The sequence below is a fragment of the Podarcis pityusensis genome (genome assembly GCF_964106645.2).
Source record: "Podarcis pityusensis genome assembly, chromosome: 15".
Lineage (NCBI taxonomy): Eukaryota > Metazoa > Chordata > Lepidosauria > Squamata > Lacertidae > Podarcis > Podarcis pityusensis.
The window spans coordinates 40,771,475-40,783,823 of NC_138040.1; the positions used below are offsets into that span (position 1 = coordinate 40,771,475).

Here is a 12,349-nt window from a genome sequence, read left to right on the forward strand (position 1 = left end):
AATGTCAAAGTATCTCCTCTCACGAAGCTATCGGTGTGCTGGTCTTGAACACGTAAGCTCGGCTGGATAGAGAGTAAATGATTTTTTACAGATAATGTGCTTTTATGATCTAACAAAGGAAGAAGAATTGCCTCTGAAGAAAAATGTCCTTTTTGTCTTCCTTTTGTGCCCTTGAAGGGTTTTCTCTCTTTTTTTCCTGGAATCCATCAGAGGATAAAGAACTGGGTGTCAAACAGGAGAGGGAGGGAGGGGATAAGAGTAAGAAGACTAAAAATATAAAAGGGACCAACTGGCCTTCTAGAAAATCCCTTCTACAGCATCATGTCTGCGAGGTGGCTCTCAACTGCTGCTGTTGTGTGGAAGTCCAAAGCACTACCGTCCCTTCTTGTCATGTGTGATTCTATAGAATAAAACTATTTATTTTTTGGCTTCCCCTTTGGCTTCTCCCAAGAGAACTTAATTCATTCTGGAGGTCCGTTCTTAACCCCAAACTGTTCTTAACCTGAGGTATGCTTTTGCTAATGGGGCCTCTTGCTGCTACTGCAATTTCCATTCTCATCCTGGGGCAAAGTTTGCAACCTGAGGTACTATTTCTGGGCTAGCGGAGTCTGTAACCTGAAGCGTATGTAACCTGAAGGGTCTGTAACCCAGGGTACCACTGTACATAGGAATGCAATACTGCAAAAAGAAGAATTACCAAGGGTGATATGTGTATTGTGCTTTTAAACCGCGGCAGGCAAACAAAGGCCCGGGGGCCGGATCTGGCCCAATCGCCTTCTCAATCTGGCCAGCGGACGGTCTGGGAATCAGCGTGTTTTTACATGAGTAGAATGTGTGCCTTTATTTAAAATGCATCTCTGGGTCATTTATGGGGCATAGGAATTCGTTCCTTTCCCCCCCCCCCAAAAAAAATATAGTATGCCCCCCCCAAGGTCTGAGGGACAGTGGACCGGCCCCCGGCTGAAAAAGGTTGCTGACCCCTGGCATAGGCTGTTTTATTTAATACCTAGGGTTGAAAGCCATTGTACATATTAGGGGTGGAAAGGTGGCAAAGCTGAGATAGTAGAATTCTGGACAGTACGTCTTCAAAACTACAGGTATACTTGGTCAGCATATGTTTTAAATGCAAGCCCCAAACATTGGGGAAAAGTAGCTCGGCTTAATTTCTGAGCCAGTCACCCCCTCTCAGTCTTAGTCTACATCATGGTAGGAAGGCTCACATTTGCTGCTGTCAGCTCCTTGGCTGACGGGTAAGGACGTAATGACAAAAGGGTTCTGTTGTTGCATGTTCCTCAAGGAGGTTAGATTGGTCTCAACTAGGGCCAGGGCCTTTTCAGCACTGGCCCCGACGTGGTGAAACGCTCTGTCACAAGAGACTAGGGCCCTGCAGGACTTGACATCTTTCCGCAGGGCTGCAAGACGGAGCTGTTCCGCCTGGCCTTTGGTTTGGACTCGGTCTGACCCTTATGTTTCCCTCCCCTTATGGTCTTGATTTATCAGCTACTTTAAAATGAGGCCGCATTTTAAATTGCATTTTAACCTGTATTTTAAATTGGTTTTTCTTTTCGTTTCTCCCCCTCCCCTTTCCCCCCCCTATTATGTTATTACTGTAATTTTATTGGTGTTAGCCACCCTGAGCAGGGAGGGCGGGGTATAAATAAAATTTGTTGTTGTTGTTTGTTGTAAAAGTATCTGTGCTTCTGAAATATTTTGGCACAGGTGCACCAAGTTCCGCCCAATGGGGGGGGTTGCACAAGCATGTGACATGCGTGTGATACACACATGTGATGTCGCATGCATTGGGAGGAGACTGCAAGGCCTAGAGGGGCCCACCACCATCATGGGGAGGCCGGCTTCCACTGTAGGAAAGTCCAAAATCCATTCTATCACCATTTTTAAAAGAGATTAATAATTTTGGCACCCCTCAAGTCTGCTGGGATCTCCTCTCTATCCCAGATTTTTCTGATGAGCTTGTGAAGTTGTTGTGTAAGTTCAGTTCCGCCCATTTTGAAGACTTTGTTGTTTTTCATTTGGTCAATAGCTGCGCACAACTCTCCCAGATTTGGAGATACTGCACACTCATCTCTAATTTCTTTCTTTGCAGAATTTGTGAGAGGACTGCATTCATGAATCCACCCCATAACACGAGTTCTTTGGGTAGGTCATAAGAGAAATATAAATATATTTATCCCACATCAAAACACAACAACAAATAATGTATTCTTAAAACAAGAAACTGAAACATTATTAAATCACAAAAAGCCCATCCCAGTATAAAACTGAGAGGCCCTTGCAGTAAAAGTTATTTAAAAGGCCTTCATGAATAGAAAGGTCATTAATATTATTACATTTACCCCAAACACCAAGCGGTTAGAGACTTCAGCATAGAGCTCAGGTTTATTTTCCTTTATTACTTTCTCATTCCTTTATTACTTTTAGCTTTCTGTTCCTTTCATTGTTTTGCCCTTGCTTCTGCTTTGTTTTGCTTTTTTGTTTTATATGTGGGTGCCCTTTGCGGGATCGCACGCGAGGCTACAGTTCCCAGGGAACTTAATAGTAGAAGGGGGCTGACTTCTTTCTCAGTGTTAATTTTTGGAGGTTCATGCCCAGCCTCAGTAATCAAGTTTCTTGCTGGGAGGTGGGGCCAGCCCCATTTATAAATAAGGGGTGGAGCCGACAATAGCCAGACAGTCAGCTCTGGAGATTCACCTCCCTACCCTCCCCTTGTTTAATGTTTCTTGTTGCAGGTTAACTTTTTCTTCCTGTTTAGCGGGTGCTGCTATGGTCTTTGACTGGTTGCTGTTGAAGGACGGGGAAGAAATATTCCTGCATTGGCAGATTTTGTCTTCCCTGTAGCAATTCATCACAACTTTGGCGGTTATGGCCTTGGGTGGAATCCTTTAGTCTTTTCTTCCCTTTAATGGTGGGGCTTGAAGTGGGGACTCACCTCCCTGCAGCAGTGATTCCAGTGTCCCCCTCTTAAAGGGGATATATATATATATATATATATATGTACAGTGGTACCTCAGGTTAAGTACTTAATTAGTTCCGGAGGTCCGTTCTTAACCTGAAACTGTTCTTAACCTGAAGCACCACTTTAGCTAATGGGGCCTCCTGCCCCCGTATGATTTCTGTTCTCATCCTGAAGCGAAGTTCTTAACCTGAAGCACTATTTCTGGGTTAGCAGAGTCTGTAACCTGAAGCATATGTAACCTGAAGCGTATGTAACCCGAGGTACCACTGTATAGGTGTCACTGGCCATACACTGAAAGGTTGTCAGTTAACTACCCTGCAAGCAGTGATATGGACTGGGCTGCTTGCTACACTTACGTCTTGCAGAGCACCCCCATATCCCATTTACCCTGATGTGCCCCAGTTCCCCCGGCTGGGAGGGATACATGCCCAAGGCCTAAGCCAAGGTCTTCCTACATTTGGAAGTTTAATAAAGCTGTGGCCTAATTTTAATTCCATAACACACGTCAGAGTCTTTATTCCTTCCTTATGATCCCTGGGGGCTGGGGCTGTTGCGCCTGGTCACGCAATGAGGAGACTGCATACAGATAAAGGTTACTGAAGGACCCTGTGTGAGAGGCAGGGAAGGGAACATCTCCTGGGGTGGGAGGTTGGGAGAAGAAAGGAGAGCTCCCAGGTGAGAGCTGGGAGGGTTCACCTCTTTCTGTGTGGGGCAAGAGTTATGAAAAAGGACTTTGCCTTCTTTCTTCTCTTTTTTGTTTTCATTTTTGTTTAGTTTGCTTTCTATTGTAAAGTACTGTACTATGAAAAGTGTTAACAAAATCTTTCTTTTTTAAAAAAATAGCTGCAAGCCACATGATGCCAAAGCACATTCTGCACTCATCCAAGTGGCAGATGTGAAGGCAATAGCTAGGTAGGTACCGGAACACACAATGACAAAGCATTGGTCCATGTAGTTCAGTTCTGTCTACACTGGGGCGGCAGTAATTCCACAGGGTTTTCCAGCCCTACATGGAGAGAGCAGAGATTGATCAGGGACTATTTGTATGCTACACATTCCCTCTACTAAGCTACAACGCTCGTATGTTTTTGAAAAGAGAAACACCACATCTCAATTTCTTTTCCATGGTGTTTTCTTCCCACGTCTTTGGGGCAAAAGGATGGACCACCAGGAAGCTCTTGCACATCTTTTGAGACAGGGAATAGTCAGTGTGCTTTAAGTAACAAGTGGCATTTCTTTCATGTATGCCATTCAGATTGTCAAGAACATTCATGCACAAAATATACAGTAAAGATCTTAGAAGTATTCCCATTTCCCCCTACCCTTTGAAAGTTCATTGTGCTCTGGGAGAAGGGGGTGTTTAGGCATTATCATTTGAGAACTGGCACCTGTGTGCTCCATCTTAATATGCATTTCTCATTTTAATCAAACCTCTGTAAACATCAACCCCTTGAAAATAATAATCAGCATCAAAAGATGCATTGGCAGGCACATACAAGATGAATCAAAATGCTTTTCTTTCTCCAATGCTAATCTTTTCCTAATTAGTCTCTATTAATATTATGCTGCATACAGCACTGCTCTTTTTGTGTGTGTGTGTGTATCTTAACTACCTTGTCAGTAACAAAAAAATCAAATTGCAAATGAATGAGATCTGTGTACAGCCTAATAATTTAAGCCTCCAATTTCAATCTCACTGTGTGTGTTTTTCTCTCCCACTAGTCCTTGCAATTATTTGAGAACTAGGCAGATTTCTGTCTTGCCTTGTCTGCCCTTCTGGAGGAGGGGTATAATGTGATGGTTGAGACCGGACATTTTGTTATGGTGAGCCAATATCCTGAGAAACAGCTGGAGAATTTCTCTTCTCCTGGACATATTTGGTGAAATAGCACGCAGCAATTTCTCTGCTAACAAGTAGGGTGTGCAAATTTGAGAGGCCGTTTGTGCACAGGTCTAGTTAATTCTGCTTGACACACATTACTTTTGTTCATGGAAGTGCAGAGTGGTGTGGGGAGAAAGCTCCATAGGATTCAGCAAAGGAACTTCAAATTCTGTGAGACTCCATTTGAAGTGGAACCTGCTACTGTCTCTAAGGCAAATTAGGTGCCATCATGCAGAATGGGCACCGCAAACAGGCAGTCTAGGATGTGCTATAATTCTGTAGGAGGGGAGAGAACACACTGGCACTGATGCCCCATCACCCTCCCGAAATTGGGAGGTCGCTGTGCGAAGTGAGGAGCCTTGTCGGGGCTGATGAGAACAAGAATGAGGCAAGGGAGCTAGCATCCCCTTTACCTCTGCCCTCCTTTCCAGTTAAAGGAACATTGGGAGAGGATTTCTAGTTGCTCTGTTCTAACACTGGGAAGAGAATTGCAATGTTCTCACCTGAACAAGCAATCTTTTCACCCTTGAACTACAGCAGCTTTGTGATGCATGGGGAGTGTGGGGGGTGGGGTGGGGAGTTCCAATGCATAACACCCCCCCCCCTACAATCCTGGTCTCTCTAGCTATACATGCAAGACTTTACCAGTTTATTTCAGGTGGTCACGCTTCTGCTTTCTGACAGTTCCTTTGTTTTCCCCAGCCATTTGTTGGGGGGATATGAGCTGACCTTTGATCTCAATAGAAATGTTTGCTTCACTTGGTGAAGAGTACTTGCAAGGCTCTGTAGCCTGTCAAAGACATGTCAGCAAATTGTACACTAAGATGGTTGCTCCTCTGCAAGCAATAATAATAATTTTCTTTTTTTAAAAAAAAAAGTTTTCTGAGGGTTAAAATGCTTCTTGGAAGAGAATGCTCTTGTACTTGGATCAGAGCAACACTGGACATTATAGTATCCTGATCCACCACAGGGAGGTGATGGCGACGCACAGGGGAGGTCAGTAGTTCCTGGCGGTCAGAAAAGAAAGGCAGACAGAATCAGCTAGTTAGATAGGGACCTAGGTATGGATTTCAGTACCACAATTCATGATCCTGCAGTTGAGGCAGAATATAGGGTTTCAGTGGCACCCCAGAGCAACTGGAAGATCTTTATAGCCTGGGCTAGGCATTCATTGACTGGAAGCTTCATCTCCTGAATTCTGCATCTGGGCAGTTAAAGGACTTCTTCTGCAGCCATTGGCTTCTTCTGGGCCTCAGTGTTTCAAGCTGAGGGGGCTCCTGATCCTTTGAGGAGTTTGTAGACCAATAATCAAAGTCTGGCAGCAAAGGTGTTTCCTTTGTGTTCAGGGGAGAAGATGGCTACAGCTCTACATAAAGTTGTAATGGGGTGGATACATCTCCTCCTCAGGGATGCCATCTTTGGAATAATCTGCCTCCAAGAATTCATGGTCTGGAGCCTTGGCATCTAATCTCAAGTTTCAAAAGCATCACTCCTCTGATCACCAGTTGCTATGGTAGTCAGAGGGAAGGTGGTTGTTTTAATCCAATGCCATGGTCTTCCCAGCTGGCCTATGTTTCAAACAGGATGCAATATTAGATAGCCCCTTGTTTTGATCCAGCAGGGCACTTCTGATGTTCTTGTGTAGTGCTGGTTTCCTCATGGAGTACGTATTTCCCTGACATGTGTAGTGCAATGCTATGCATTTTTGCTCAGATGTAATCATATTCCCAGGAAATTGTGGATAGGATTACAATTTCAGGCACCTAATTTGGACTAAGTCCAGCTGAAATGCATGAGATTGACATCCATCAAGACATTTCATGGGCTGAGGCAAAGGACAAAATGACACCCCCTTTCATTTATTTCTTTGCTGTTTATATTGCTGGACACCTTAAAAAACAAATTGTCTAGGTATAAGCACAGCTCTGCTCGCCAATGCCTTGCCACCATCCCTTGCTCCTGCGCCCACCAGTCATTTACTCTTGAGAAGGCTGTCTCATTCTGCCTAATACTGGGACTGGCCCGGCATTCTAGTATCCATCCATGGAATTAATCTATTTCTTCTCTTCTGCTTATTGGTCCCCTTTCTTATCTTTCTCCCAGTACTATTCAACTGCTATTGCATTAGGATCTACTCCTGTATCATTGAACTTTGGTATCTGAGGGTTACTTTTTTTTGTTCACAAAACCATGGTTTGACTTCAAATGCCCACAAGGGTTTGCTTATTCTCTCTACTGTACTGGCCTTTTTTTTTTTTTTTTTAAGGAGCAAGAGAGAGAATTGTTTCAAAGTGAAAGCTTTGTTTATTCAGTGCAAGTGGAATGGCTGCAAATGGTGCCCTTTTTGCTTTTGATAAACACAGAGGTTTATCAAACACAAAGCAAGATGTAACTGCAGTATGACTCATGCCTTTCAGCCATCTCACATTTTACATCCTTGATGTTACCATTTTTCTTGTCACTCTCATGCAAAGAATACAGGAAAAGAAATGCTAAATGTCCCTGCTTTGCATTTCTCAAGTGCCTTTCAGCCATAGATCTGGAAGCATTTCTTATGCCTTAAGAAAAAGAGCCTTATCATAGTCCCTGGATATATTCCCTGTGTGCATGGGTGTAACCAGGATTTTTGTTAGGGGGTCAGGACTTGGGGGGCAGGACTTTTGTTAGGGGGCAGAATTGAAGTGATTGGTCAGTTCCTTAAGTATTTCTGTTGTTTTACTTGATCTGGGGGGCAGCTCCAACTCAACCCTTGGCTACACTCATGCCTGTGTGGGAGACATACAGATTCAGACAGGGGAGGTTTAGAGCTTTTTCTGGAGTCCTAAAATAAGTCGTTAACACTTCCAAGTAGATTTGGGCCATATTTTTGTGGGGTTCAGTTCTCAGCTTGACATTTGCACATTCTATTGTGCAAAAAATTACACACACACACACACCAAACACACAAACACACACACTCCATGTTTTGGGCATTAATGACAGCTCTGATAAAAAAATGCAGAAGTTCCCAAATGCTGTTTTTTAAGACTCAACCAAATTGCAATACAGGTCAGGACACAGGTCAGGGAAACACTCAAGCCTTGGAAACAAAGGAATTATGCAATTTTTGGTCTTGTCTGTTGAAGTTTCAGTATGCAAACAGCCTGTCTGAGGAAGCCATGTACTGTATTTCTCATGTGTTCAAAGCATGCCTGTCTTCCTTGTTCTAATGTAGGAATTGGAACCTTTTTCAGACTGAAGACCCCGTTCCCTTGTGGACATCCTTCCAGGGACTACATGCAAGTGATGGGCAGATCAATAGATGCACATGTTAGCTTTTTGCAGTTGGCTAGTTTTCACATATAACAAGTCCTCTAATTCCGTATAGTAAAAGCTATGGTTTTCCCAGTAGTGATGTATGGAAGTGAAAGCTGGACCATAAAGAAGGCTGATCGCTGAAGAACTGATGCTTTTGAATTATGGTGCTGGAGGAGACTCTTGAGAATCCCATAGACTGCAATAAGATCAAACCTATCAATTCTTAAGGAAATCAGCCCTGAGTGCTCACTGGAAGGACAGATCGTGAAGTTGAGGCTCCAATACTTTGGCCACCTCCTGAGAAGAGAAGACTCCCTGGAAAAGACCCTGATGCTGGGAAAGATGGAGGGCACAAGGAGAAGGGGACGACAGAGGACGAGATGGTCGGATAGTGTTTGCGAAGCTACCAGCTTGAGTTTGACCAAACTGCGGGAGGCAGTGGAAGACAGGAGTGCCTGGCGTGCTCTGGTCCATGGGGTCACGAAGAGTCGGACACGACTAAATGACTAAACAACAAGAAGTTTTCACACACACACTCATGTCCTTCTCTGTCTTATATCCAGGCAAGCAAGAGGCATTCCAGAGCTTCAAGATGCATTCCATCCACTCCTGTTCTAGTGTGTTTCTGTGTTTCATGACTCAGCTCCTAGTTCCTGGCTCAGCTATATAGGTATTCAATGAGACCATCAGACACACCCACACAAGATATGAAATGTGAAATGGAGCCATAAGCAGACTTTTAACACATACTATTCAGTAGTATTGTGCACCAGCTTTAGGCAAATCCCAGATACCAAACTCATTCAGGTCAGTCCAGAATTTACCCAGAGTGGGCTGTGGCAGACCCAGTTTGCCTCATGACAGTTTACCCACAGCAATCAAGAGTTACAAAAAAGGGAGGTGGTCACAGAAGCATATGAGGGGTGAGAACTAGAAGCAACTAGTTGGTGATGAGAAGGGATTGAACATATAGGGATGTGCAAGTTCTCTAAGTCAGTTTGAAACCTGGATCTGGCCCAGATTGTGTCAGGACTGGTGCTAGTCATCTGAGGGCATGTCATTAAGTTGGGTGCCTGTGTACACAGCCCTACTGTCAGCTCTATGTATAAAAGGTCTCAGTTAATTTTCATAAATCTGAGTCGCTGAGAATTTGGCTCTCTATAGGTACCAACACTGAACTAGAGCAGCTCCCATGAGGACAGAGATTTTAGTGCTCAGGCAAATGTATCTGATAAGCTGCTTCTCTCCTCTCCTCTTTTCTTTTCCAGAAAGAAGTTTCTAGTTATCACTGAGAGGGATGAGTATAAGAGCACTAGAATAGCCCAGATAGGTCTGACCAAAAACCTGACTAGCCTAGCACTGTGTTCTCAGAATTGCCAACTCAGATGCATATGGGAAGCACACAAGCACAACCTGCGTGCAATACAGTCATGCCTCAGGTTACAGATGCTTCAGGTTGCACGTTTTCGGGTTGCGCACCATGCCAAACCCGGAAGTACCAGATGCGGCGCTGCGGATTGCGAATGCTGTGGGTTGCGAGCGTGCCTCCTGCACGGATCACGTTCACAACCTGAGCATCCACTGAAGTGCCTTCCTGCTTGCAGGTGGTATAGCTTGGATGTACTACAGCCATCATGATCATTGATAGCCTCATCCTTCATGAATTAGTCTAATCCCCTTTTAAAGGTGTTCAAGTTGGTGGCCAACTTGTGAAAACATGAAATAACTGGTGAATTTTGATTATCATTTGCCAACTGGAAGCACAATATATGATTTTTAAAAAAAATAAAAACCCCCAAAATAGCATGTGAGTTCATTGCATTCTTGGTGAAGTTGTTGTGAATTTGGATGCTTGAACACAGGGCTTTTTTCCCAGCCAGAACTTGCCAGAACTCAGTTCCGGCACCTGTCAGGTGGATTCCCACACCTCTCAGGTGGGTGCCATTGCCATTCTAAGAGAATGTGGGAGGCGTTCATGGTGAGTTCTGGCACCTCTTTTTCTAGAAAAAATAGCACTGCTTGAACTACATGTAAGTAAAGTCCCCAGCAATGCCTTTCATTTCAAACAGTGCTGTAGATCCATTTATTTTGTGTATCTGATTCCAAGGAGAGTAGTGTCATCTTGAAGTATTGTGAAGAGCCTGTGAAACATGTCTCATTTGTAGCAGTTTGCTTGTCAGCTGAGAATGAAGAAATAATTCCTCACCATCAGACATCATACAGTTAAAGCTAGAAAGATTGATTAGGTTTTTGTCGTCGTCTCCCCCCCCCCTCGAGTTTTAAGTCCCTAGATTATTTTTGTTAACAGCAAATAAAGTTTGAAGTCACTTGTCTTTGTCTTAATTACTTATACTATTAGTCTGCAGTTAGAATAGTTACTTAGGTAGTGCCACCTCTTCCCAATTGTGGACATAGTGTTAGGTTTTACATTTTATCTACAACTGTATTCTCTCTCAATCAATCCTTTTCATTTATACTTCAGCACCCAGGGTATTATCATTCTTTAATTGCTGCCTTCCTACCTACCTAGGTTTATCAAAATTCCCTCATTGCTGATTGTGTTCCGAGGCTATAGTAGTCACTCACTGCACTACCTTTACCAAATCACAATTTTCACTTGCTTAAATTTGCAGTTCTGTGCTGTGAGATTGTCATAGTTCAGTCCAATATGTTAGGAGGAAAAAAATTGTGAAACTTCTCAAACGCCTCTTTTCCCAAAGTGTCTAAAGTTGAGGTCAGGGGACAAATGACCCTCCTTGCCCACCTCCGATAGGCCCTGCCTCCGACAAACCCGATGGGGATTGCATTCAGCCCATCTAACAGAACGTTCTAGCGAAGAAGTTGCCCTTCTAACTGCACGGGAATTGATGATCTGTAAGGAAATCCCACCAGCTGGGAGAACATTTCATTGCATGCATCCTTCCCACACAATCAGCACCCCACTGCTGCTCACAGCAAAGTTCCTGTTCTGTGAAGGGAAAATTCACATTTAGCCCAACTTAGATGGGCCATTTTAGGTACAACTTCCTAACCCCATAGAAACTACTTGTGGATCAGTGCTTCCAGCACAGCAGGGTAATATTAAAAGAGCATCTAATGCATCTCAATTAGCAGCTGATCTGACTAACACCCTCTAGAGCAACAAAAACAAGTCTCAAACTAGATGTAATGTTACCCATATCTTTGAAATTGTGTTTGGGAGTATTGCATTTTTTTTTCTTTATCATTTTTTATTATTCTCCTCTGGCTTTAAAATCTCACAGCAGCCTCATGTACTCTTTCCCCAGTTGTGACTGGGCCCGCAGGGCTGGGAAGGGTTTTAAAACTCTTTTTGCTAGTCCACTTTCCTGTTGAAAGTTGTCCAGCCATAGCTGTCAACGTTTCCCTTTTTTTAAGGGAAATTCCCTTATTCCGAATGGGATTCCTCGCAAAAAAAAAGGAAAAAGTTGAGAGCTATGTGTCCAGCCCAAAAAGTAGTGAGCCCTCAAGGCTGGGATTTGCTGCTGTGACGGATAGCAGAGCCAGACTGGAGTCTGGTGAGGCAGTCCTGCAAAAATTTCAGCAGAGTGGCTACAAAGTCAGCTACCCACAGAGGACGGAGGAGCAGCAATTTGGGAGGGAGAATAAAAGGGAGAGAGTTGGATAGGGCTTGATTTGAGATGTTAGACAGGATTCAGGTTAAGGGATAGGGCTTGATTTGAGATAGGAGACAGGAAGTAGGATGATAATAATAATAATAATAATAATTTATACCCTGCCCATCTGGCTGGGTTTCCCCAGCCACTCTGGGCGGCTTCCAACAAAATATTAAAACACAATAGTCCTTCAGATATTAAAAGCTTCCCTAAACAGGACTGCCTTCAGATGTCTCCTAAAAGTCTGGTACAGTGGACGCTCGGGTTGCAAACGTGATCTGTGCGGGATGCGATTTAGCGCTTCTGCGCATGCGCGACCACCGAAACCCGGAAGTAACCCATTCCGATACTTCCAGGTTTTGGCAGTCCGTAACCTGAAAAAACGCAACCTGAAGCGCCTGTAACCCGAGGTACGAGTGTAATTTTTTCCTTTGACATCTGATGGGAGGGCGTTCCACTGGGCGGGTGCCACTACCAAGAAGGCCCTCTGCCTGGTTCCTTGTAACCTCGCAGGGAGGGAACCGACAGAAGGCCCTCGGCGCTGGACCTCAGTGTTTGTCT

The 12,349-nt window shown here is 44.1% G+C and overlaps 2 protein-coding genes across 2 annotated transcripts in view; one reads left to right on the forward strand and one right to left on the reverse strand.

The window, feature by feature from the left end:
* LOC308463820 (uncharacterized protein) overlaps positions 1-12,349 on the forward strand; it is a 174,406-nt gene that overhangs the window by 137,561 nt on the left and 24,496 nt on the right. The window lies entirely within an intron of this gene.
* The window catches only part of LOC308463797 (claudin-34-like), a 156,248-nt gene that overhangs the window by 6,541 nt on the left and 137,358 nt on the right, over positions 1-12,349 (reverse strand). The window lies entirely within an intron of this gene.